General features: G+C 48.7%; 1 protein-coding gene across 23 annotated transcripts in view; it reads right to left on the bottom strand.

The window, feature by feature from the left end:
- The window catches only part of TLN2 (talin 2), a 482025-nt gene that overhangs the window by 395174 nt on the left and 63946 nt on the right, over positions 1 to 22905 (bottom strand). For 16 of the 23 annotated variants that reach the window (XM_035261780.3, XM_078333299.1, XM_078333307.1 and 13 more), the window contains one exon: positions 20252 to 20388. The exons of 5 other annotated variants lie outside the window; for them this stretch is intronic. The gene's annotated coding sequence lies outside the window, so the exon portion shown is untranslated. Of the gene's footprint in view, positions 1 to 20111; positions 20389 to 22905 lie in introns of all 23 variants that reach the window. 2 more of the 23 variants (XM_078333292.1, XM_078333302.1) reach the window with 1 other exon arrangement.

Genomic DNA, 22905 nt, shown 5'->3' with positions numbered 1-22905 from the left:
CCTCCTGGTTCACGGACAATGGTGAAATCACAGCTCACTGAAGCCTCAAACTCCTGGCTCAAGTGATCCTCCTATCTCAGCCTCCCGAGTAGCTAAGACTACAGGCATGCCCTGCCACACCTGGCTTATTATTTTCTGATTTTATTGTTTGTAGAGACAGGGTCTCACCCTGCCCTCCCGGTTCACGGACAATGGTGAAATCACAGCTCACTGCAGCCTCAAACTCCTGGCTCAAGTGATCCTCCTATCTCAGCCTCCCGAGTATCTAGGACTACAGGCATGCCCTGCCACACCTGGCTAATTATTTTCTGATTTTATTGTTTGTAGAGACAGGGTCTCATCATGTTGGTCTCAAACTCCCAGGCTCAAGCAATCCTTTCACCTCAGCCTCCCAAAGCACTGGGATTACAGGCATGTACCACTGAGCCAGGCCCATATTATCCCTTATTCTTGATGAGTGGGAAAAAAAAAGCGGAGAGGGGTTAATAAATTCCTCTAAGATATGATAGACTCTTTCACCTAAAAAGGAGAGCATGACACAGTTATGAACCCTCTGAAAGCTCTCTTCTGAACCTCAGGTTTAGGACCCCTGTAAAATGAACATGCGAAAAGGAATTCCACTTTTATAAGTCTCTCAGAATGCTGCAAAACTCCTTTGGTTTGCTTTTGTTTTTGGACTGAGTTTCGCTCTTGTTACCCAGGTTGGTGTGCAATGGCGCAATCTCAGCTCCCTGCAACCTCTGCCTCCTGGGTTCAAGCGATTCTCCTGCCCCAGCCTCCAGAGTAGCTGGGATGACAGGCGTTTGCCACCACGCCTGGCTACTTTTTGTATTTTTATTAGAGACGGGGTTTCACCATGTTGGGCAGGCTGCTCTCGAACTCCTGACCTCAGGGGATCCACCTGCCTCAGCTTCCCAAAGTGCTGGGATTACAGGCGTGACTCACCGCTCCCAGACTTGTACAACTCCTGTCTAAATACAGTTGTGAATGGCAACCCCAGTTACAAAGGGATGCACAGGAAGAGCAGGGTCCAGGGAGGAAACCGGCTTCTTGCAGCACTGACGGGGGAGAAGTATGACTTTTGAGCTCTTAAAACTGTTGAAGCCCTCTGCTTCTCCTAGCATTCGTCACTTAATAGTTTTCAGTAGGATCCTTCCCATTCCAACACAGGTTTTGTGGTTTGTCCTCAATCTTTCAAAGGAAGAACAATCATAAGCAAAAGCATATATTGTTGAGGAAGGCAAAATAGGCAGAGCAATTCTGAAAAGCAAAGATCAGTGAAAATTAAAAGTTGAGATGGGAAGGACTTTGAAGGTACTTGTAGCCCGGTTGTGGACTCCACAGGTGTTCGTGTTACTCTTTAAATTATACCTACATTTTACATATGCTTCTATATGTATATGGAAATCAAGCACTTAAAAAAAAAGAAAAAACACAGTTTTGTGTTAGAGACAGGAACCTCCAAGCTTTATTCTCAGTTACTCCCAGTCCCATTTTAAGACACACCAATAAAACTGAAGTGAGCCCAGTGCTGTCAAAGGGTGGGGCCTGACAAGGAACAGTTGGAAGTTCTGTCCCCAGAGCCACCATCTATAAATACACTTTCATTTTTAAAAGCCCACGCCCCGCGACAGTCCTGTGCTCTGGGCTAACGCCACGCTGACCTCTGAGGCTGCTTCCCAGTCTGGGAAAAGTCAGTGTCAGATTTCTGCAAACCCACTGGTCTTTCCTCTTACACATCCCGCAGGCCTATTTCCTGTGGCACATTCTGTGACCAGGAACAGTCTCATTAAGGCACCCTTGGCGGCTGAGAAAGGAACAAAGCAGCAGACACAAGCACAGACTTTGGAGGAACCCTGGGCCGCCTGCTTCCTCAGCTGCATACAGAGGCCTGGCTTCCTCCCCTTTCCTCCTCCAGGGCCCTCGTGGTCATGTCCTCAGGGGAATTCTGCTCCTTCAGCGAATGTTCAAGTCATCCACTGGTCAAATAAATAAGTAAAGGCTACAGGGGCATGATCGGTGTGTCTCAATTCCTAACCTTTCCCACACTCACCACTACAATTTTGACCAAGTAAGGAGGGCACACTCCTTTCCTAATCATTTGGACAAGAGTATGTGGGGCTGGGCACGGTGGCTCACGCCTGTAATCCCAGCACTTTGGGAGCCCAAGGCAGACGGATCACCTGAGGTCCGGAATTCGAGACCAGTCTACCCAACATGGTGAAACCCCATCTCTACTACAAATACAAAAATAAGCCAGGTGTGGTGGCACATGACCATAATCCCAGCTACTCGGGAGGCTGAAGCAGGAGAATCGCTTGAACCCAGGAGGCGGAGCTTGCAGTGAGCCGAGATCGCACCCCTGCACTGCAGCCTGGCGACAGAGCGAGACTGTCTAAAAAAAGAGTATGTCATCCAAAACGACCTTTTTTTTTGTAATCTCACTAGTAGACAAAGCTGTCTTTTTTTTTTTTTTTTTTTTTTTTTTGAGGCGGGGTTTTGCTCTTGTTTCCCAGGCTGGAGTGCAATGGCGCGATCTCGGCTCACCGCAACCTCCACCTCCTGGGTTCAGGCAATTCTCCTGCCTCAGCCTCCTGAGTAGCTGGGATTACAGGCACGCACCACCATGCCCAGCTAAATTTTTGTATCTTTAGTAGGGACGGGGTTTCACCATGTTGACCTGGATGGTCTCGATCTCTTGACCTCGTGATCCACCCGCCTCGGCCTCCCAAAGTGCTGGGATTACAGGCTTGAGCCACAGCGCCCGGCCTAAAGCTGTCATTTTTATGTTTTAGTTACAATAGCCAAAAATTGACACCATGATATCAAGCAACATTTGAACCCAGTTTTGGACAGCCCACACCCCATACTCAGTGCAGGACTGAAGCACGGGAGAAGTGCCCGAGTCCTTACTGTTTGCTAAGCTTTGTGCCAGATGTTCTCTAGGGTCCAAAGGCAAAGGTAGCTGCATCCCTATCAGGAACTCATGCTAGTGAAAGGCACACGGAAGGAGCCCTGTGGCATGAAGGTTCTCACCGTGGGACGAAGACGAGGACGACGCATGCAAGGAGTCATCTCAAAGGCTGGGGACATGCGATGTGGGATTGGGGGAAGTAAGAGTTCTATGAGATAGGTGCTGTGGGGAAGCGTGTGCTGGAAGGAATGACCTGGACACACACCCCAAAGTGGGAGGATGTGAGGAGGAGATTCCCAGACAGCAGACCATGGGACTGACTTGCATGGGGGTGGATGCATGGGAAAGGTGGGAACAGGAGCTGAACTGGGGGAAATCAGGTGAGCATCTAAGACTGAAGGGTCTCCTATCCCAAAGTAAGAAACTGGAACCTTATTCTGAACGCAGTGGGGAATGTGAACCGCAGGGGAGAAGGAATAAAGTGGGCAGGGAACGTACCACTGCAAGCTGGGCAGAAAGGCTCAAGAAAGAAGGAATCCCTCTGCCTCTGCCCCACATCCTCCCACTGCCGTCTGACTGATGGATGGAAGAGGCTGGGCTGTACACCTGCGTGGAGCCTTTGGGAAGACTGTTGAATTTGTCTTGTATCTTTATTACAGTCCTGAGTTTTCAAACCTGAATGTGAAATCATGGAATTAAGCTGGCCTCTCAGGCAAGAGGGCCAACCTCACCCTGCCCGCCACCAACTGTTACCATTCATCTCAGTTACCTCTAGATCCTCATAAAGAAGCATCTTCCCCTCTTCCCACGCTTTCCGTAGTACATCTCTCTTGGGTACCAGGCCCCAGATAAGGGTCTGGGAAGTCAGCAGGAAAGGGCCGTTCTTGCCCTCAGGGAACTCCTGGTTGTCGGAGACAAGGGAACAGACAATCCTAGGGCAGCACAAAGGGGCCAGTGGCGGGGACCTCCCTGCAAGGACCATGCAGGACACCTGTATACAGGGTGCATCTGGGATAGCACACTGGAGCTCACCCAAACTCAGGTGATGACACAGTTGACACCTTATTTCAAAAACATGCTTTTTTTTTTGAGATAGAGTTTCACTCTTGTTGTCCGGGCTAGAGTGCAATGGAGTGATCTCGGCTCACTGCAGCCTCGACCTCCTGGGCTCAGGTGATCCCACCTCTCAGGCTCCCAAGTAGCTGGGAGTACAGGCACACACCGTCATGCCCGGCTAATTTTTTGTAGAGGCAGGGTTTCACCATGATGCTCAGGCTCGCCTGGAACTCCTGGGCTGAAGCCATCCTCCTGCCTCTGCCTCCCAAAGGGCTGGGATTACAGGTGTGAGCCACCATGCCCAGCCTTGTGTGTGTTGTTACCCCTACCCTAACCCCAGTTTGGAGCAAAACAGAGGAGTTTTATCATGTTGTGTCAGTTATTTAAGAGATCCCTCACGTACATGTCAAGTAATATCTACAGAACAGATTAACGAAGTCCCAGAATTATATTTTGTTACTTTTAAAATGTATATAGGGCTGTGATGACTCATGAAATGTGAACCCACTCGATAGTCTTTTTGTCTTGCTATGTTCTCTCTCCAAGGACACTGACTGAAGGGAGCTGTCGCCAAACTTTTAGACCTTCAAAGATGCCTCCACCTTTCTCTCCCAGCACAGTGCGCCTGCACTGGCTCGGTATGTAACATAGGCAGTGGCACTGCGTCTGAGCTCCTGCATGTGCATCCCACCTTCCAGTTGAGAAGTGCATGCCATTTCAACCTCCCCAGCACCTGCTCCAGCCCACTCTTAGGGATGCTGGGCACAGGGGCATCAGGAGGCCTGGAGCGTGCGGCCTCTTCCTGCCCACGCTGAGGAGTGTGAGGGCCAGCTAGAGTCACCAGGAATTAAAATTTGGCAGTCTAGTGCCCCAGAGATGCAGAGCTGTTATCAGAGGTCCACTGTAGGTTCTGGTCCAGGCCTTTGACTTCACGGAACTCGCCACTGGATGTGGTGACTAATGCCTGAGCGTCAGCCAGGGTCTCGTCCCTCACTGAAGAGCTGCAGCCCCTCCTTGGCTGAGGAGCCGGGTCAGTCAACTGTCTGGGTTAAACATCAAAGAACTACCTCTGGAATCTACTTCCTGGTTTGGCCATCCTCCTGAATGGTCCCACAGGGTGGAAACGCTGACTGTATCTGTAAGTGAGCACTCAGAATTTGAGAAGGATCCCACTTACGCGCAGTCTCAGTGGGAAAGGGGCATGAGATCACTTTGTTCCCATGTAAGTTGCTGAAACCCTTTGTCCTTCTGGAATTGGCAGGCCTTTACTTTTCCTGAGCTCTTAGCAATGGTTTCCCTGTAAACCTATTGTTCTAAGTCAATCGAGAAAAATGTTGGACTTACATGTGCATGTGAGTGCGCGCGCGCTCGCGCTCTCTCTCTCTCGCTCTCTCTCTCTCACACACACACACACACACACACTCACAAGAGCCATGCCCATCTTGAGCTCAGGAAAGATGGCAAAATCTAGTTGGATGTTTTGCGTTTGAAGAAGGTGACATATTGAGGAGTGGGTTCTGTATTCTTAATTTGGCTTTTGCTTTTTTAAACTACAGACTTAGCTAGAAGAGAGTCAGTAAGAGCAAAGGGATTAAAATATTTCCTTCATTAGGCATCCACTTAGGAACTGCCTGTGTCCTAGTGCTTTAAGCGTGCTTGTGGGTGGCTCTCAAGAGTGCCAACTCTAGAGTCAAGCCAAGCACACAAGCAGCCTGAACAAGAGGAGAGGTTTTCTTTGCACACTCCACCAACACAAAGTATTCAGTCACACTGGGTCATCCTTTCAGGCCCTATTTCCCAATGGCAGAACCACTAGACTTCCTCTGCAAACTCCAGCATTCTCTGGGGGCCAATTTAAAAAAGCCTGAGACTTCAAAATCCACAGGCGCATGTTTCTTTATAAAGAACAGTCTGGGTAAGCAGCACTGTGAAAGGAACTGCATTTATAAATCCATACAAAAGCCAGGTGTACCTTTTGAGACAGTCAACTCACAAAGTTTTCCTTCTGATTGACTGTGTGTGCTATCTGCTCTCGAATTTAGACAGTTCCCTAGGCCAGAAAACGCATCTGCTCATGAATAGACACAAATGGCAATGTTCTTAACACTTGTCTTAGATGAGAAGTCTGCTTACATGCTCACAATAGAATAAGGAAGCAATATTAGACTCCAGTCAAGAAGCCTCGGGAATCTTTTTTCCAACACAAATGTTTCTCATTTGGTCCAAGCTCTGTTCCAATAACACGCCAAGAAAAGACAAAGAAAACCCCCTCTACCACCTACTCCTGCCTTCATGAAAACATTATAAATTATCTTTATTACATCATACAGAAAAGTCATCTCACATACAGTAAATGGCTGACAAATGGTTACAGCAGCGTTTTCTGGACAATTGCTTTATTCGTAGGTGTTCTTTGGCTCAGCTGCCAGGTCCTGGCCTTACCTCTCTCAAGAAAACAGCATGGAAATAAGCATCCCTGTCTGAAGCCTTTGACATTAGTTTCTATAGAAGTATCATGAACATCAACATCAAAACACAACTCCTTGGAACATTAAATAATTTCAGAAACAAAAACTGACTGGCTGGCGTGTCTTAACATCTTACCTTTCCCCAGTTTAGCAATCCCAGCTGTGCAGGGAATGGCAGCCGCTTGACTTTCACATGGACCCCAATGCCAACACCCATGTCATCTTTCTGTTACAGGCATTTCAAAGGAGTTTAGATCAGCATGCTATCCCCTCTGGCTCATTTCTGAGAGTGGGTAAAGTCTTAGGTGGTGATATTTAAGCTCTGAGGGTTCCACACCAAAATGAGGACTGCTCTCCTTTCATTTTTGGTTATGGGCTCACACTCGAATAGAAGGCAAAAGCTTTCCAATTTACACCAAAAGGAAGGAAGAAAAACTTAAGTGTCTGCATTCTTAAAGGCAAGGCAACTTGTATTATTACTGTTTATTCTTTCTAAGGCTCTGCCTGCTAATAAGTGTGTGAACTTACCCAAGACTCTACACCAAGGATGTGTCTTTTCTGCTCCACTCAGAAATTTTAGATGCAGAAAGAACTTTGGAAATCTGGCCCCACAGGGATTATCAAATTATCTGGCCAAAACTCCATTAAAAACTAAAGGGGTGGCCCACCTGACACTAGGAAAGCCACTGACAGCTAGGCTGAGGTTTCCTTCATTTACGAAGTTCTGTGTTCTAGCTTAAATTCATGTGATGCAAATTTTGTGAGTATTCAATTTGTACATATTTATTTTCACACTAAAATAATTTTTTCTTTTTCTTTTTTTTTTTTTTTTTGACGAAGTCTTACTCTGTTGCCTAGGCTAGAGTGCAATGGTGTGATCTCGGCTCACTGCAACCTCTGCCTTCCAGGTTCAACTGATTCTCCTGCCTCAGCCTCCCAAGTAGCTGGGATTACAAGCAAGTGCCACCATGCCCAGCTAATTGTGTATTTTTAGTAGAGACAGAGTTTTGCCATGTTGGTCAGGCTGGTCTCAAACTTCTGACCCTGTGATCCCCCGCCTCGGACTCCCAAAGTGCTGGGGTTACAGATGTGAGCCACTGTGCCAGGCCTTAAAATAATTTTTTGTCTTCCATATTCCCTGAGTAAAATCAAGGATCCAATAAGACATTTTAGGTTTATCTTGTGGTTTCGCAAATCCAGGCTCACCACTCAGCACTTCACCCCTATCTGGGCAGCAGAAATTTTGTCTGTCTCCTTCCCCTCCAGACAATAACTTACTGCTCAATTATGTTTGGTGACTTGACCAAGAGACTTGGAAGCAGGCCAAGGCACAGAGCCCAGGTCTCCGGCCTCTTGGTATGGGGCTCTTACCCACTTCACATCCATCAAGTTCACAGGCACCCACAGCCATTCTGTGACTCATAAGGCGACGGTCAACTTTAAAATCTGCCCACACGTCTTCTCTATACTGAGAGAGGTTTAAGTTGGTGAGAGTCCTCCCCCAGGCCTGATCCCTCACTGGCTTTCAGAGTGCTGAAATCTTATCGGCTTTTGGAATATTTTGACATCTTCCCCACCCACTGGGCACTCTGTTCCCATTCACAGCCATTTGCAAAATGAAAAGTACAAGCTGCTTAGTGGAGACAAGTCAGAGCCGGCATCAGCAGCATCCCAAATCTGAAAATAAAACCCAATTCAAATCTCCTCAGGGGAAAACTGTCAATCCAAACAGTAGGCGGTTTAATTCAGAACGTCGCTGACCACTTCCCTATCAACGGCCTTCCAGCCAGCGTCGTCCACTGGAAGAGCTATAGCAAATACTCAAAACCTCCGCTGTGCATTTTATATTCCAAAGCAAAGAGAGAAAAGGGATCATGTTGATATAAAAGCTGTTTCACCGCTGAGCACGGTGGCTCACGCCTGTAATCCCAGGCCGAGGTGGGCGGATCACCAGGTCAGGAGTTCGAGACCAGCCTGATGAACATGGTGAAACCCCATCTCTACTAAAAATACAAAAATTAGCTGGGCATGGTGGCATGCACCTGTAATCCCAGGACTTTGGGAGCCCGAGGCAGGAGGATCATGAGGTCAGGAGTTTGAGACCAGCCTGTCCAACATGCTACAACCCCATCTCTACTAAAAATACAAAAATGAGCTAGGTGTGGTGGTGCATGCCTGCAATCCCAGCTACTCAGGAGGCTGAGGCAGGAGAATCACTTGAACCAGGAGGCAGAGGTTGCAGTGAGCCAAGATCACACCCCTGCACTCCAGCTTGAGAGACAGAACGAGACTCCATCTCAAAAAAAAAAAAGCTGTTTTACAAATTCCCAGGGGCATCAGATTCCTCTAAAGCAACGGTTCTCAACAGGAAGCAATTTTACCTCTCAGGGAACATCTGGCAATGTCTAGAGACATTTTTGGCTGTCACACCTAAAAGGGGTGGGGATGCTAGTGGCCCCTTGTGGGTAGAGAGGCCAGGGAGGCCGCTGAACACCCTACGATGCACAGGCCAGCCCCACACAACAATCAATCACCCAGCCCAAAATGCCAACATGCTGAGAATTGGGAGAATCCCTAAAATGTAGGGAGCAGGAAGAAGACTGGAGCAGTCATGAGTCCTAATTCAATCCTGATGGGCTGCTTGTTCTGGACACACCACCAACCTCCCTGGGTCTCTGGTTCGTTGTCACTGAACAGAGAGGTTGGCCTGTTTCAGAGGTCTTGCAACCCATAGACTTAATTCAACCATTAATTCTCCAAGTCTTAAAGTGTGGCTGTTCTCCAGGCCTGCAGCCGCTGCCTCTCATCACACCTGCCCTGATCAGGGGCGTTTCCCACCAGTTGTTTCAAAGCCCTACCACATTTCCACTGGAAAAGGGAGCAATGCTAAAAGCAACTTCTTTCTCCCTATCACCAGCCACCACACCAGTCGCTGGTGACCTCCCAGTGCACAGGAATGAGACACAGGGCTCCTGGACTCTACAATCTCATTTCAACCCTAAAACCTATGATTCCATTAAGTCAACAAACTAAGGACAGACGTGGGAGCTTCGTTTCCAATTGTATGTTCTGCTTTGCAGAAACGCACGCACAGGCAGAAGAGAAAAAAGCGCTTTACAATAAAATTAAAAGAAAACAGCATGGCTGCAATTGCATTCAGTGTACATACAAGAATTTTCCATTTTCATAATCTTAGCAACCATAAAGCCAGCCTACCACCCCATCTTAGGGGATGAAGTTAGTATTAAAGCCACCGCTCTCTGGATAGAAAAAACGTGCTACCACTTTTCCATTCCCCACACCTTCTCCACTGGCTCCAGCTGTTTACACAGCTCTATGGAAGACAACTTAGCTGAGAGGCTACACCCCTCCACACACAATCCGATGGTCTCGAGGACCACAGAACACAGGAACACAGGGACTGTTTTACAAGTAAAATTTCCACGCCCAGAAAAAGGAAGACAGCTGGCCTGACTACGGGAGAGGATTACAGTTTCCACTGCCTCCATGCAGTTACCATCACACTCGTTCTCTGAAAGAGCCGGAGACGGAACCACGTCCCCAGCCCCGCTGTACAGGAATCCCATTATCGCCATCGCATCCCAAGCCACGGATTCTCCAGGTGGCAAGGTGGGACAGGGCAGCTAGGCCAAGGGGGAGAGTGACAGACAACTCCCAGAGAAAAGAGCAAAGCAGAGGAATCTTCTAAGGCTAAAAGGAAGCAGCACATACTGCTGCTGCCACGTAGAAGAGCTAAAGGGCTTTGCACATTTCATTTACCTTAAAAACAAAAACCCAACTAAACCAAAACTCGCCCACCACAAGTTTCCCAAGTACGTGCATCACTCATAGAGCACATGAGAGAAGAAATCTAAAGATCATTTAAGGGGGGAAAAAAGACTCTTAGAAACTCTGAGTAATCTCACATGCACCCCCCATAATGTCCATGGGCAACAGAGGGTTAACACCCCAGAGCAATGCTTCCTCTCAGCAAGTGCAAATCTGAAATCGTCATAAAGATGCTGAGGGATTTAGTCATGGGCCCTCCCTCAACCATCAGAAGGAATGGCAAAAATGCAGAGTGAGTGCTGGGAGCCAGAACAATTTCATTTTCCTCCTAAGTGTGCAAAGAATTTGCATTTCAAATGAGCATTTCAAGAATGCCTGATAGTTGGCTGCTAACATGAACAAGAATAAAAGTGATCCATCCCCCCACAAAACCAAATTTTGTCGCAATTATTTCATTGCAAGAAAGGTATTTGGGTACCCTAGTAGACTGAAGAACACTTCTGGCTAATTACATCTGACAAGTCAGGTGTCAGATTAACTCTTAAAATGCATTCACCTTGTGTTAACAAAAGGTAACAAGGAAACCAGGTACCTTCTTGGTGGCTAAGCTTCCCCAGAATCACTTTCTACATCATTTCAGATTTACAATCTAAGTGAAATAGAGAAATAAATCGGGAAACAAAGACCTGTCAACTAACACCAACGGTTCTCACATTCACATCTAAAAACACAGAACTGCAGTTTGATTTTTAAAGGGAGGAAGAGATCCAGAGCGGAACACAGAGGTGGGGGGTCGGAAAGTGGGAAGTCAGTGGATGGCTGTAGCTTTGCTCTGTAAGAGGGACAGTTTCAAGAAGTTCATGAAAGACCCAAGAACCTTTTATCATGTTCTTTGCTCACTAATAAAATTGGAGGGTGAAAACATACACTAGAAAAACATCCAGAGAAGTTCAGAAAAGGGCTGCCAGAGGTAGGAGGTTGGGGGAAAGGCAAGAGGCACCCCTACTCTGACGGGGAAGAAGTACTCCTGTGGCCACCGCCATCAGTCAGCCTGCACAGCAAAGAGGGAACTCTAGGGAGTCTGCCGCTGTCCTTAGGGTCTCCTTCCACATTCTCCTCCTTATGGGGGTGGCAGCTCCGTGGTCAGCAGAGATTTTCCCCAGAACTAGACAATTTCCTAACAAGGGCATTTTCATTACAGATGAGACACAAGGCAATGAATGAGGGAAAGAGAAATGACCAGAGGAGGCTGTCCAGCCTGCAGCCTGCATGTGGGATTCATTCCCCAAAGCCTCACACCACACTGATTCTGGTTCTGGAAGGGAAATCTGTACACCGGCAGGCAAGAGCCACACCCACAGCGCTGGGCCGTTTCCTCCTGCTCTGGTGTCTCATTGTTCAACCTACAGCACTACCTCACTCTTGTTCTAAAAACAGGGGTTCCCTCTGGCTAACCAGTCTTCCCTGCATCCCCAAGACACTAACATGCCTGGCACACACTCAGCCTGGGAATCTGGACCCCAAGGGTCCAGGGAAGATGAGTCACTAGCTAAAAACCAGGAACCCAATGGGTAGTGCTGCTTTCCAAAACAGATGGGCCTAACAACGTGTCCAGCCAATTCTCTCAAGTGGAGAGCCCCCCGGCCTTTCAGAAGACCCAGGCAGGGGGCCAACTCTGGACAGCATGAAGCAAAGTGCACGTTGCCTGGTCCTCTCCTGGGGGCTTCCGTGAAGCAGCCCACTGTGGTCCTCCTTCTATCATTTCGTTTATTTTTTAAAATATAGACAGACATAGCCCTTCCTCCTAACTCCAACAATGAAAAGTTAAATGTCCCAGGGCCTGACTTCATCAACTTGAATAGGGTCTAGCCAACAGCTGGACACTCTGCGCTGATTGGGCCACTCTTGAGTAAGCAGCAATTTCTGTGAGCACCCTGTGTGTGTTCTTCCCCTTGCATGGAGTACTCTTCCCTAGGTGCCTTTTCCCTGGCGGGCTTGCTCTCATCCCTCAAGCCCTTGATGAAATGTCGACTCTTCAGAGGCCATCCAAAACAGCTGCGTCTCTCCAGCCCTCTCCCCCTACTACACCTTGCTTGTCTCCTTTCTGCTCCCACCCCAGGGCCTGAGGCAGAGCTTGGCCCCCTGTGATACTCAGTAACTATTTATTCAGTAAACAAAACGCACTAGGAAAAGCAAAGCAAACACATCTCAATACTACATCTAGGCCAGGCAAGGTGGCTCAAGCCTGTAATCCCAGCACTTTGGGAGGCCGAGGCGGGCAGATCACTTGAGGTGGTGTGTTCGAGACCAGCTTGATCAACATGGAGAAACCCCATCTCCACTAAAAATACAAAATTAGCCAGGCATGGTGGCACATGCCTATAATCCCAGCTACTCAGGAGGCTGAGGCAGGAGAAACACTTGAACCTGGGAGGCGGAGGTTGCAGTGAGCCAAGATCGCACCACTGCACTCCAGCCTGGGGAACAGGAGCGAAATTCTGTCTCAAAATAATTAATACATACTACATCTAGGTATAAACCCATCCATGTCAAAGGCATAAATAACATTACTTATATTGCTCTACAGATCACAGCTGGAGTCTGGAAACTGCCTATATGCCTACATACAGAAGAAGAATAAGAAAAAAATGAATGAGTACCATACTATGATGAGAATGACGGACCCATAACTCACACAAAAATGGAGGCAAATCTCACAAACAACATGTTGAACAAAACCAGAAATAAGAGGATGTGCTGGGCAGGTCCATCTATATTAAGTTCAAAAACAGGCAAAATTAAGTCAAGATTAAGACCATGGGAAAGTGATGTACCAGCAGGGGTGTCAGGAGGCTTCTCAAGTTCTAATCCAGTTCTTTCCTGAGCTGGACGTGAGTTACACAGGTGAGTTCAGTTGGTGCAAATTCATCAAATTGTCCATTCATGATTTGTGTTCATTTCTCTACGCTCTATTTCAACACAACTTCATTGCAAAGAGAGAAAACATATCTGAAATAAACACGGAATTCTTCTTTTTCTTAACAAGCTAGCTAAAGATTCCCGTCCATCATGAGGACTGGCACCTGACAGAGCCTCCCTTGGATGAGTGGCACACAACACCTGCCTCTTCACCCAAGACCATGTGGCTGGTTATTCAGGTGAGGTGTGAACATATCAAATGCACCCGGAAGCTGAAACCTGCCAGGACACATGGCTGGCTGCTGCAATCTTCTTCCCCCTTTGCAGTCCTAAAAAGTATGGGTCCCAATAAATATGAGTGGCTTTAAATGTTAACAGGTGGGAGGAATGTCACTGCCTGAGGCTGACGCAGCACCTGGGCAGACATCTGAAGCTGCAACTCTGCTCAGGACCTACGGAGTGAAGGTCCTGGATCACAGCAGAGGAGAATAACAATCGTGGGTCACCAGCTGCCTCTTTCTAGTAATTTCTTCCCTTTAAATTATTTCACAAAAATTTTTCATTCAAAGGAAAATCCTCTCTGAGACGGGGAGAAAAACTACATGTACTCGTCTCTTCCTTTTTGCATTCCTCTCCTATCTCTGCCCCCCTCTTTGGTAGCTAGAAGACCTAAGGAGCAATCACTTTGGCTCGCTCCAAAGCTGAGGACCTCAGACAGCGAGGTGGTCCCAGGCCAACTATGACCCAAAGGACAAGCCCCTGGAACGGGATCACAAGAGGAGAAAAGAAAAAAACCGAAGGCTGCCCCAGGACACCCACTAAGACTTAATTCAAAGTTAGCAATGGGCTTGCATATTCTTTTGCACTGAAGGACTCAGACAAGTATTGGTTGGATGTTGTCAGCCTGAAAAACAGAAGTTCAGACGTCACTTGCCTAGCACTCACACACTCATACACACGCTCATACAGAGGCTCATACAGAGGCTCAGAGGCTCATACACACGCTTATACACAGGCTCATACACAGGCTCATACACACGCTCATACACACGCTCATACACAGGCTCATACACAGGCTCATACACAGGCTCATACACACACTCATACACACACTCATACACACGCTCATACACACGCTCATACACAGGCTCATACACACGCTCATACACACGCTCATACACACGCTCATACACAGGCAGGCATACCTTCCTACTCAAACTCCAGGAAATTTTTCTCTACCATAAATTTTTAACTTATTGGGACGTTCAGGACTTGAGGAACAGTATAAAGGTATCGTTACTGATTTGTAAGATACATCTCCTTTCAAAACTAAGTGCATTTTTATTTTGTCATGCTATTCACACGTCTGCCCTGTGAGTTAGAAAGAGCAAACCGATTTCCATTTTACTAAAAAAAAAATAAAAATAAAAATACAGTCTACTGCTTTCCAAATAGAGCTAGCGCCACATAGACCAGCAGATTCCTGAAACAGAGGTTTAGCCACTATGGCCTCCCCTCCTTAGGTCTTCTATCCACCAAAGAGGAGGGCAGAGACAGGAGAGGAATGCAAAAAGGAAGAGATGCCGCAGATCAGGTAAGCCGGGACAGGCAAGGAGAGTGGCACTCAAGCCCTGCATCGCCCTTGAGGTTTTTCGTCTTTATTTTGTTTGAGACAGGGTCTGGCTCTGCTGCCCAGGTCGGAGCCATCATGGTTCACTGCAGCCTTGACCTCCTGGACTCAGGCGACCCTCCCACCTCAGCCTCCGGAGTAGCTGGGACTATAGCTGTGCACCACCACACCCGGCTCATTTTTGGTGGTTGTTTTTTTTTATAGAGATGAGGTTTGCCCATGGCTGCCCCCTCAAGAAGATATTTCTTAATCACGTATCTTCAAGAGGAACCGAGACTCTCCAGGGATGGCAAAGAAAAAACATGACCAACCAGGAACATCTCTTTATTAACAAGTAATCAATGTGCCATCTGTCATTAGGCCCAGCTCAGAATGAGCAATTGGAAAGGCACAAGATGCCAAGTGGCCAGTGTGAAAGAGATGCCAAATGTGCTACTTCTAACACCCATCTCAAGGAATCAGGGAGGGGCGGCAGGCAGCAGGGGTGGAGGGGTGACCCCACCTGGCCTTTAGCATGGAGAGAAGCTAGAAAAAGGCCCAGGAACAAGAGTAAGCCTTGTCCCCCCTGGCCGTCGCTACATAAGCCCTAGCTCCCACCAATGAGATGCCCACACCACTGCAGAGGCGGCACTCCGAGAGCCACCAGCAATAAAGGCTCTATTGTTGACTCATACAAAAACTTCAGAATCCCAAGAAGGGGATGCCAAGGCCCAACAACTATGGATGAGGGACCGTTGATCAGATCTGACCATCATGTCACTGTTAACTGGAAAACATTTCTTTCCGGTTTTCTGGCAGAGCTGCTTCCAAACCATCCCAAACTTCCAAACCATGGCTAATTACACAAGGTAACATGAGTCATGACAAGCGACACAAAGGAGAAACGCCGCAGGATCCGTTCTAGGTGCTCACTGCAAGAGGTGACACAGGAGAGGGGACCTGAAGCCAAGCAGTGAAGTGGGCAAAATGGTACTTCACATTCCCTCCAGCCCCCAGGCTCCCTCCCCTGCCAACCAGCTCCCACGCAGGTGCAGCATTTTTCCTACGCACCCTCCCGCACCCCTCCCTCCCCTTTGTCAAGTCCCTCCGCTGGCCGCGGCTTCATCATCTAGACAGGAAAACAGCAACACAAACCAGCCAGCTCCCTGCTCTGCCACCAGAATGCTGTCCCTCTCTCCCTGAAAGATTCTCCCTGGGTCACTGGAAAAGGTGCTTACTGGAGGTCTGACCCCCAAGGAAGACAGGGCCCCGTTCCTCTGCAATAACCAGCCTCTGCGTCAAAGAATCTGCAGCTCCAAAACCTCCAAGAACCCCTGCCATGAACTCAATCATGTCCCCTCAAAAGTCCTCTGCTGAAGCCCTAACCCCCAGGGGGATGGAGCTGGAGACAGGGTCTTTGGGGGAGAACTAGGTTTAGATGAGGTCAGCGGTGGAGCCTTCCAGATGGGGTTAAGTGCCCTGTTAAGAAGAGAGGCCAGACAGCCTGCTTGTGCATGCACGCTCGCATGTTCTCCCTCCCTCACTCTGTCATGTGAGACACAGCCAGAAGGCAGCTGCCTGTAAGCCAGAAAGAAGGCCCTCATCAGAACCCAACCATGCTAGCACCCTGATCTCAGACTTCCAGCCTCTACAACTGTGAAAAAATTTATTTCTATTGCTTAAGCCATCCAGTCCATGGCATTTTGCAATAGCAACCTGAGCTGACTAATACCTTCCCCAGGGAGATTCCCCTTGACCAAGGGTAGACAGGGCCACGGGCAAACTAAACAGTAAGTCAAGCATTCACATGCTGTAAAAAGTAGCTTGTGAGGCATGGTGCCCTACTGTCAAATCCTCCCCCACCCTGAATCCCCATCCCACAGCTTGGCGACCTAATGCCAGAACGTCAGGGAGCCCTGAACCCCCCTTTTCTGCCACAAGGCAGCAGAAGCGGACAGAACCAGGGAGAAGCCGTGCAGTGAGACAACGGATGAACAGTAAGCCCCAGGGAACAGAACTGGCAGCAGAACCTCTATACCTGCAGTCTCAGGGAGATCAGAGCCTCTGAAAGCATCCTATCTATGTGACATTCCCAACCCCAAAACTGGGAATCTAAAATTAGCCAGAGAAAGAGTCTACTCAGCTCTGTGTCTCCTACACAGGCCCTGATAAGCGGCAGTACCTCCCTTGGCAGTAACTTGTTTTGGGAGTGCTATAAATACTACCTAAGCCTACCCAATGTGAATTATGAATACCAAGAATCGTTTCAGGGTTTTCAGGCACTGGTTATGTGACAGGGGTGTCAAATTCAAAGTCACCTGCACAAGACGCGTAGCCAGGGAACACAAACGCCTCAGCTACGGCCCTGCACTGCAAACAGTGGGAGGACTCGCTCAAGTGCACCTCCACCTTCCGCATGGCTCAGGCAGCTGCAAGGAGCCGACGGAACGCTTTTCACCTTTGGTCAAATTGCTAGGAAGCAGGAGGCTGAGAGATGAGAAGTTTGATGTCATAGAAAAGGACAAAGGATTTGGCCTTCTTGGAGATTTAGATCCGACTCAGAGCTTTCCAGTGAAGAGGCCCTTGGAAAGGGAAGGCTTGAGAAGCAGCAGGTACCCACCGGATGACCCAGGGCTGTTACTTGTCACTTGTCTCTCTGGGGGCTTGATCCAGTAAGGTTCTTCCTTTTTTAAGAGACAGAGTAAGCCGGGCACGGTGGCTCACACCTGTAATCCCAGCACTTTGGGAGGCCGAGGCGGGTGGATCACGAGGTCAAGAGATCGAGACCATCCTGGTCAACATGGTAAAACCCTGTCTCTACTAAAAATACAAAAAATTAGCTGGGCATGGTGGCGCGTGCCTGTAATCCCAGCTACTCGGGAGGCTGAGGCAGGACAATTGCCTGAACCCAGGAGGTGGAGGTTGCGGTGAGCCGAGATCGCGCCATTGCACTCCGGCCTGGGTAACGAGAGCAAAACTCCATCTCAAAGAAAAAAAAAAAAAAAAGAGAGTAATACTCTGTCACCCAGTAGGTTCTTAATAGATGTCTGTGGAATGAATTTTAGTTCTTTGTGTTTCTGGGGTTCACAACTGCAGACCTGTAAACCCCAGGAGCAGGGCTGGCCGCACTGGTCTGCAAACACAAAGTGTCAGCCGGACGCCCTGAACCTGGCCAAGAGGTAAAGCTCGGGCACAGAGAACAGGTGGTGGCGGCGGAGGAGGGGTAATGGCTCTGAGGACGGGACGCTGGGGAAGGGAGGTGTGTCCGAGTCAGGGGAGACAGCAGAGGGGGATTGGAAAAGGGCCCATCAAGGCATATGGAGTCCCAGAGGCAAAAGGGAGAGACGGTGTCAGAGGACGATAAGCACTGACCCATGACGGGCAGCCCCGAGCAGGGCACCTGGCAACTAACTGTGAGATCTGGCCACCAGAGGGTTGCTGGAGGCCTTCCAGAGTGGCGCTCTGGCGTGGTGGTAACCGCAGAAGTCAAAGAGCAGGAACAAGGTGTAGGTTACTCTTTCTAAAAGGCAACAGACAGCTCACAGCTGGCACTAGGCCAGTGGTTTAAAAAACAAACAAAAACATCACCCCCCATACAGTGCAGAGCCCCAGTCTTTTAACAACCCCTGTGCTATCTGACTTTGTCCCACTGTGCGGGTCCATCTTCTTGTCTTGGTTCACTCAGTATCTCCCATCCAGAACACTCTCTCACACCGGCTCCCTTGACATTCTGCAGATTGCTGCAGGCACGGCCGACGTGCGCCTCCAAGAACCCCTTCCCGAGCTGCCCATCACGTCCCCTCCATGGTGTACCTCTCTTCTGACCTGGAAACTGCAGGGGTTTTGTTTCCCCATCTACCCACACAGTCCTGCAGGCAGTCAGGGGCTCACTGCCTCTGTATCACTCTCAGGAGGAGCCACAATCTTTTGCCCATGACAGACCCTCAAAAAAGAGGAGTCCGTTGAATATGATGGTTCTCTTTAAAAAGCTATTTTTCTCCCTCCTTTGCTCAAATTCCTCGTACTTAGTAACAGATATAACTGCCCACCACAAAACCCCTGTGTCCTATGTTTCACAAGTTTGATTCTGTCAGCCCCCCTAGTGGGGAGAAAAAGTGAGGAATGGGCTGTGTGGAGGGACTTGGGATTGGGGGATGATAGTGTCTGTCTCTTCTGTCCCCACCCTGCCCTGATGTCACAGGGTCAGCAGAAGTCAGGGTCTTGGGAAGAATGCTCTGGAAGCCATGCCAAGGAGTTCAGTCTTTGCTAGGCCTACTCCGGGCCACTCCTCTAAAGGGCTGAATGAAGGAAGCCAGTTTTCCAGGGACTAAGGCCAACTAGGGAGCTGGACCTAACTGCTCAAAACTAAACCCTCCCTCTTGCCCATGCCCTCACCTTCTCCCTCAACCCCTGTGTCAAGCTGAAGTCCTAAGAGATGAGTCGGAGGGAGACTCATGGAAGTGATGGGGCACAGGGGCTGTTGCTATACCCCACTTCTTGACAGATTTGCTCTAAGGCATCTGTCAGACAACCCAGCCCTAATGACCAGACCTAAAAATAATCCCATACGTCATGAGGGTGCCCCCACCTGGCATCCCAAAGTCCTCACAGAGAACCGAGTCAGAGAACCAGAAGGCCTGCAGCAGGAGCCAGCCCTCAGGTGCCATTCATTCCAGCTTCAACCAGACCCTTCCAGTGAGTCTGGAAGTAAAAGCACCGGGCATTAAAAGTCAGGGCGTGGCCTCCCCGGTGTGGGGGGCAGCAGTTGAAGCCCATTCCTGGGGTTCTGAAGTGCCCCGTGGCCTCTTCCTTCCCTTTCTGCCTCCTTCCCGCACAAACATTTGCTTGAGGACTGCTCTATAAACTGACATCAGTGGAAAAGAAACATTCAGACAACAATCAGAGTTGAGTCATCCAACATCATTGAGTCCCTTAGCGGAAGAAAAAGGCCTAAATAAGCCACTAAGTGCTAGGGCTTCAAAACCCCAAAATAAAGCACGTCTACCACGGCTCTGAAGGCCGCATCGCGTGTGTCCATCTCCTCCAAGCCACAGAGGCCCTTGTAGCAGCCAGCCACTCAGATTCCCGAACAGGCAGCCAGGGATCAGCCACCGGCACCTGGCGGTGGGCCTGGCCTGTGGACAAGCACAGCAAAACTGATTTTACCGACCTACCCACCGACAGCTGCAGGAAGGGCTCACACTGTTTGCAAACCCTGAGAACTATCGTTTTATGTCCTCGAAAACACCGAGGAGAACGCAAACAGCCACAGGAGCCTAGATCCAACGGGGAGGAGGTAAGTGAAAAGCAGCCACACAAAAAACAGAGAGACGGATTCAATGCTGGCCTCACTTACTCAGTGTAGATGCATTTTTGGTGAATTCTCTCACGGGGAATGAATCGAAGTACCACCAAAAAATTATTCGAGGACAGTTGACTGTTCATTAAACAGGAAGGGGTAAGAGGAAAACTTAGAGTCAAGTTTCAGTTACTCACACGACATAAAACCACCTCTCAGCAGCTGCTGCAATCAGTCAACATAAACCACGGCCAGGGGCAGAGAAGCAGCTGGCTCTGGGTGACTCTTCAAGAACTGTCCTCCAGTCCCTGGTAGCAGTCAGGTAACTCAGCACCTGCACAGGAAGAAAGGGCCTTGTATTAGAGGACGCTTTTGCCACCTCCCATGTGCAGATCATATTCTCATCAGCCAGCACTAGCTGCTTGCTTCTCTGAAGACACAAAGGACAGGAGCCTACGCAGCTCGTTTCCAATCCTACTTTTAGGGTCCAAGTTAACAGTCCACCAAAAAACAGGTTGACAATGCCAAATCACCTCTTTCTCTGCACCATCAAATCTGCTCATCTCCCAAGATCTTTCTAGCCAAATGCATCGCCTTTTACCAGTGAGTGGCTGTATTTCATGTTCACCGTTGGATTACCCAGATTTAGCAAGCAAATTTGCAGGACATCTAGTTTAACTTGAATTTCAGGTAAACCAAAGATAATTCTGCAGTATAAGTATTTCCCATGCAGTCTTTGGAAGATACTTATACTAAAAATGATAGACTGTTTATGTGAGATTTAATTCAGCTGGGCAGCCTGTATTTTATCTGGCAACCCTGCTTCACCTTCCTTCCAGAGAAAACACTAAAGCCCCAGAACAGCTGGAAGCAAACTTCGAGAGCCCCCAGCTGTCAGCCCATTCTACACAGGATTAGCAGCACACTTGCCCAGCACTCTGGGCAACAAGGACAGGCAGAAGGGAGGAGGAAGATGGCTTCCAAAGGAGAGGCAAGTCAAGTTCCTTCTCCCCTTCTTCACTTACTGGGTTTACTTAAAATATCAACGCAGAAAAATGTAAACTTTAAAAAAAAACCTAATACTGTATGATTCCACTGATTGAGGTACCTAGAGTAGTCAAAATCATAAAGATTGCCAAGGGCTGGAGGGAAGGAGGACAAACAGTAATGGACACAGTTTCAGTTTAACAAGATGAAAGAGCTCTGGCGATGGATGGTGGGGATGCAGATGTACTTAACGCCACTCTCCTATGCACTTACAATGGTTAAAGTCATACATTTTATGTTATGCTTCTTTTTTACCACAACGTGTTTTTGAACTGTCAATTTCCTTCTCATTTCCACTTTAGCCAGGTCTTTCTCTCTCGCGTCTAATTCATCTCTAATTTCAGGGAATAGGTATCTACTAAGAACCTTACACAATGCAAAAAGAAATCAGATCAGCAGCAGGATACAAATGAAACACAAGGAAGGCCAGGGCGGAGGGAGAAGCAGGTTTGCAGCTTGGGGGCACATCTTGCAAGTCCGCCTGGCTCTTGTCTGGCTCGAATTTGTCTGGGCCTTGGGGCTCCCCGCAGAAGCACCCTCACAATCCCACTGTTCTTTCATCCTTTGCGTCCTAAGGGCCTTGGCATACCCCATGCTCAGCTCTAAGATACAATCTAAAACCGGAAGACAGGAGGTGATGAAGCTAATCTCTACAGGCACAAGGGAGGCCTCGAGGCTGGAGGACACATGGTCTCTGCAGGTGGAATAACCCTTTGCCCAAAAATATCAACATGTACACACACATGCACCCCCTCTGACTCTGGAGACCCCAAAGCAGGCATCATGTCACATAAGTACATGATTTAAAACTGCAGGTCGTCTGCCTTGGAGGGCATTTGACATAAAACAAGATTTGGGGCACTCTAGCCATGGCTCCAACATGTACCATTAAAAGATAAAACAGAGTCAAGGGCAGAAAGCATTTGTGAAGGCCATGGACCTCTGCAAGGCCCGAAGACTAGTTGAGGACAGTAGCAAAGGCTCCCTCACCACACCACAGTCCTGGTCAGTCTCTGGCCAGGTAATCATGGAGCCATCTCCTCCCCACTCCCCGAGATGGAGTCTCACTCTGTCACCCAGGCTGGAATGCAGTGGTAGGATCTGAGCTCACTGCAACCTCCACCTCCCAGGTTCAAGCAATTTTCCTATCTCAGCCTCCTGAGTAGCTGGGATTATAGGAGCACACCACCACGCCCGGCTAATTTTTTGTATTTTTAGTAAAGACAAGGTTTCACCATGTTAGTCAGGATGCTCTAGATCTCCTGACCTTGTGATCCATCTGCCTCAGCCTCCCAAAGCACTGGGATTACAGGTGTGAGCCACCACTCCCAGCCCAGCCAACTCCTCTTAAGAATCCAGATTCTCCTTGGCAGCCCTTACTTGCCCACCCAACCCTGACCTGGCCACAACTAGCCCCTGCCACCATGCCCCAGACACGTGGGGCAGTCTACGAATTCCAGGGGCTAGAAGTGGGGCTGTGGTGCACACGGGCCTCAGAATCATATCAGTGTGCCCTGGTCTTCTCCTGGACTCCTCTCTGGGTCTGCAGTAGGGCCCAGGAATCTTCAAATTTAGCAAGAACCAGGCAGGTCAGGCACAGTGGCTCACACCTATAATCCACTAAAGTATTTTGAAAGGCCAAGGTAAGAGAATCACTTGAGTCCAGGAGTTCAAGACCAGCCTGGGCAACATAGCAAGACCTCATCTCTACAAAAAAGAAAAAAGAAAACTCCAGAAAATTGTAAAGGCAGGTATCCTCAGACCATACATTAAAAGAACAAAAATGGAGAAGCAACATTTGAGC

Source organism: Callithrix jacchus, chromosome 8, assembly GCF_049354715.1.
Source record: "Callithrix jacchus isolate 240 chromosome 8, calJac240_pri, whole genome shotgun sequence".
NCBI lineage: Eukaryota > Metazoa > Chordata > Mammalia > Primates > Cebidae > Callithrix > Callithrix jacchus.
The sequence above is the reverse complement of the archived record's forward strand: the minus strand, read 5'-3'. Positions and strand labels throughout refer to the sequence as shown.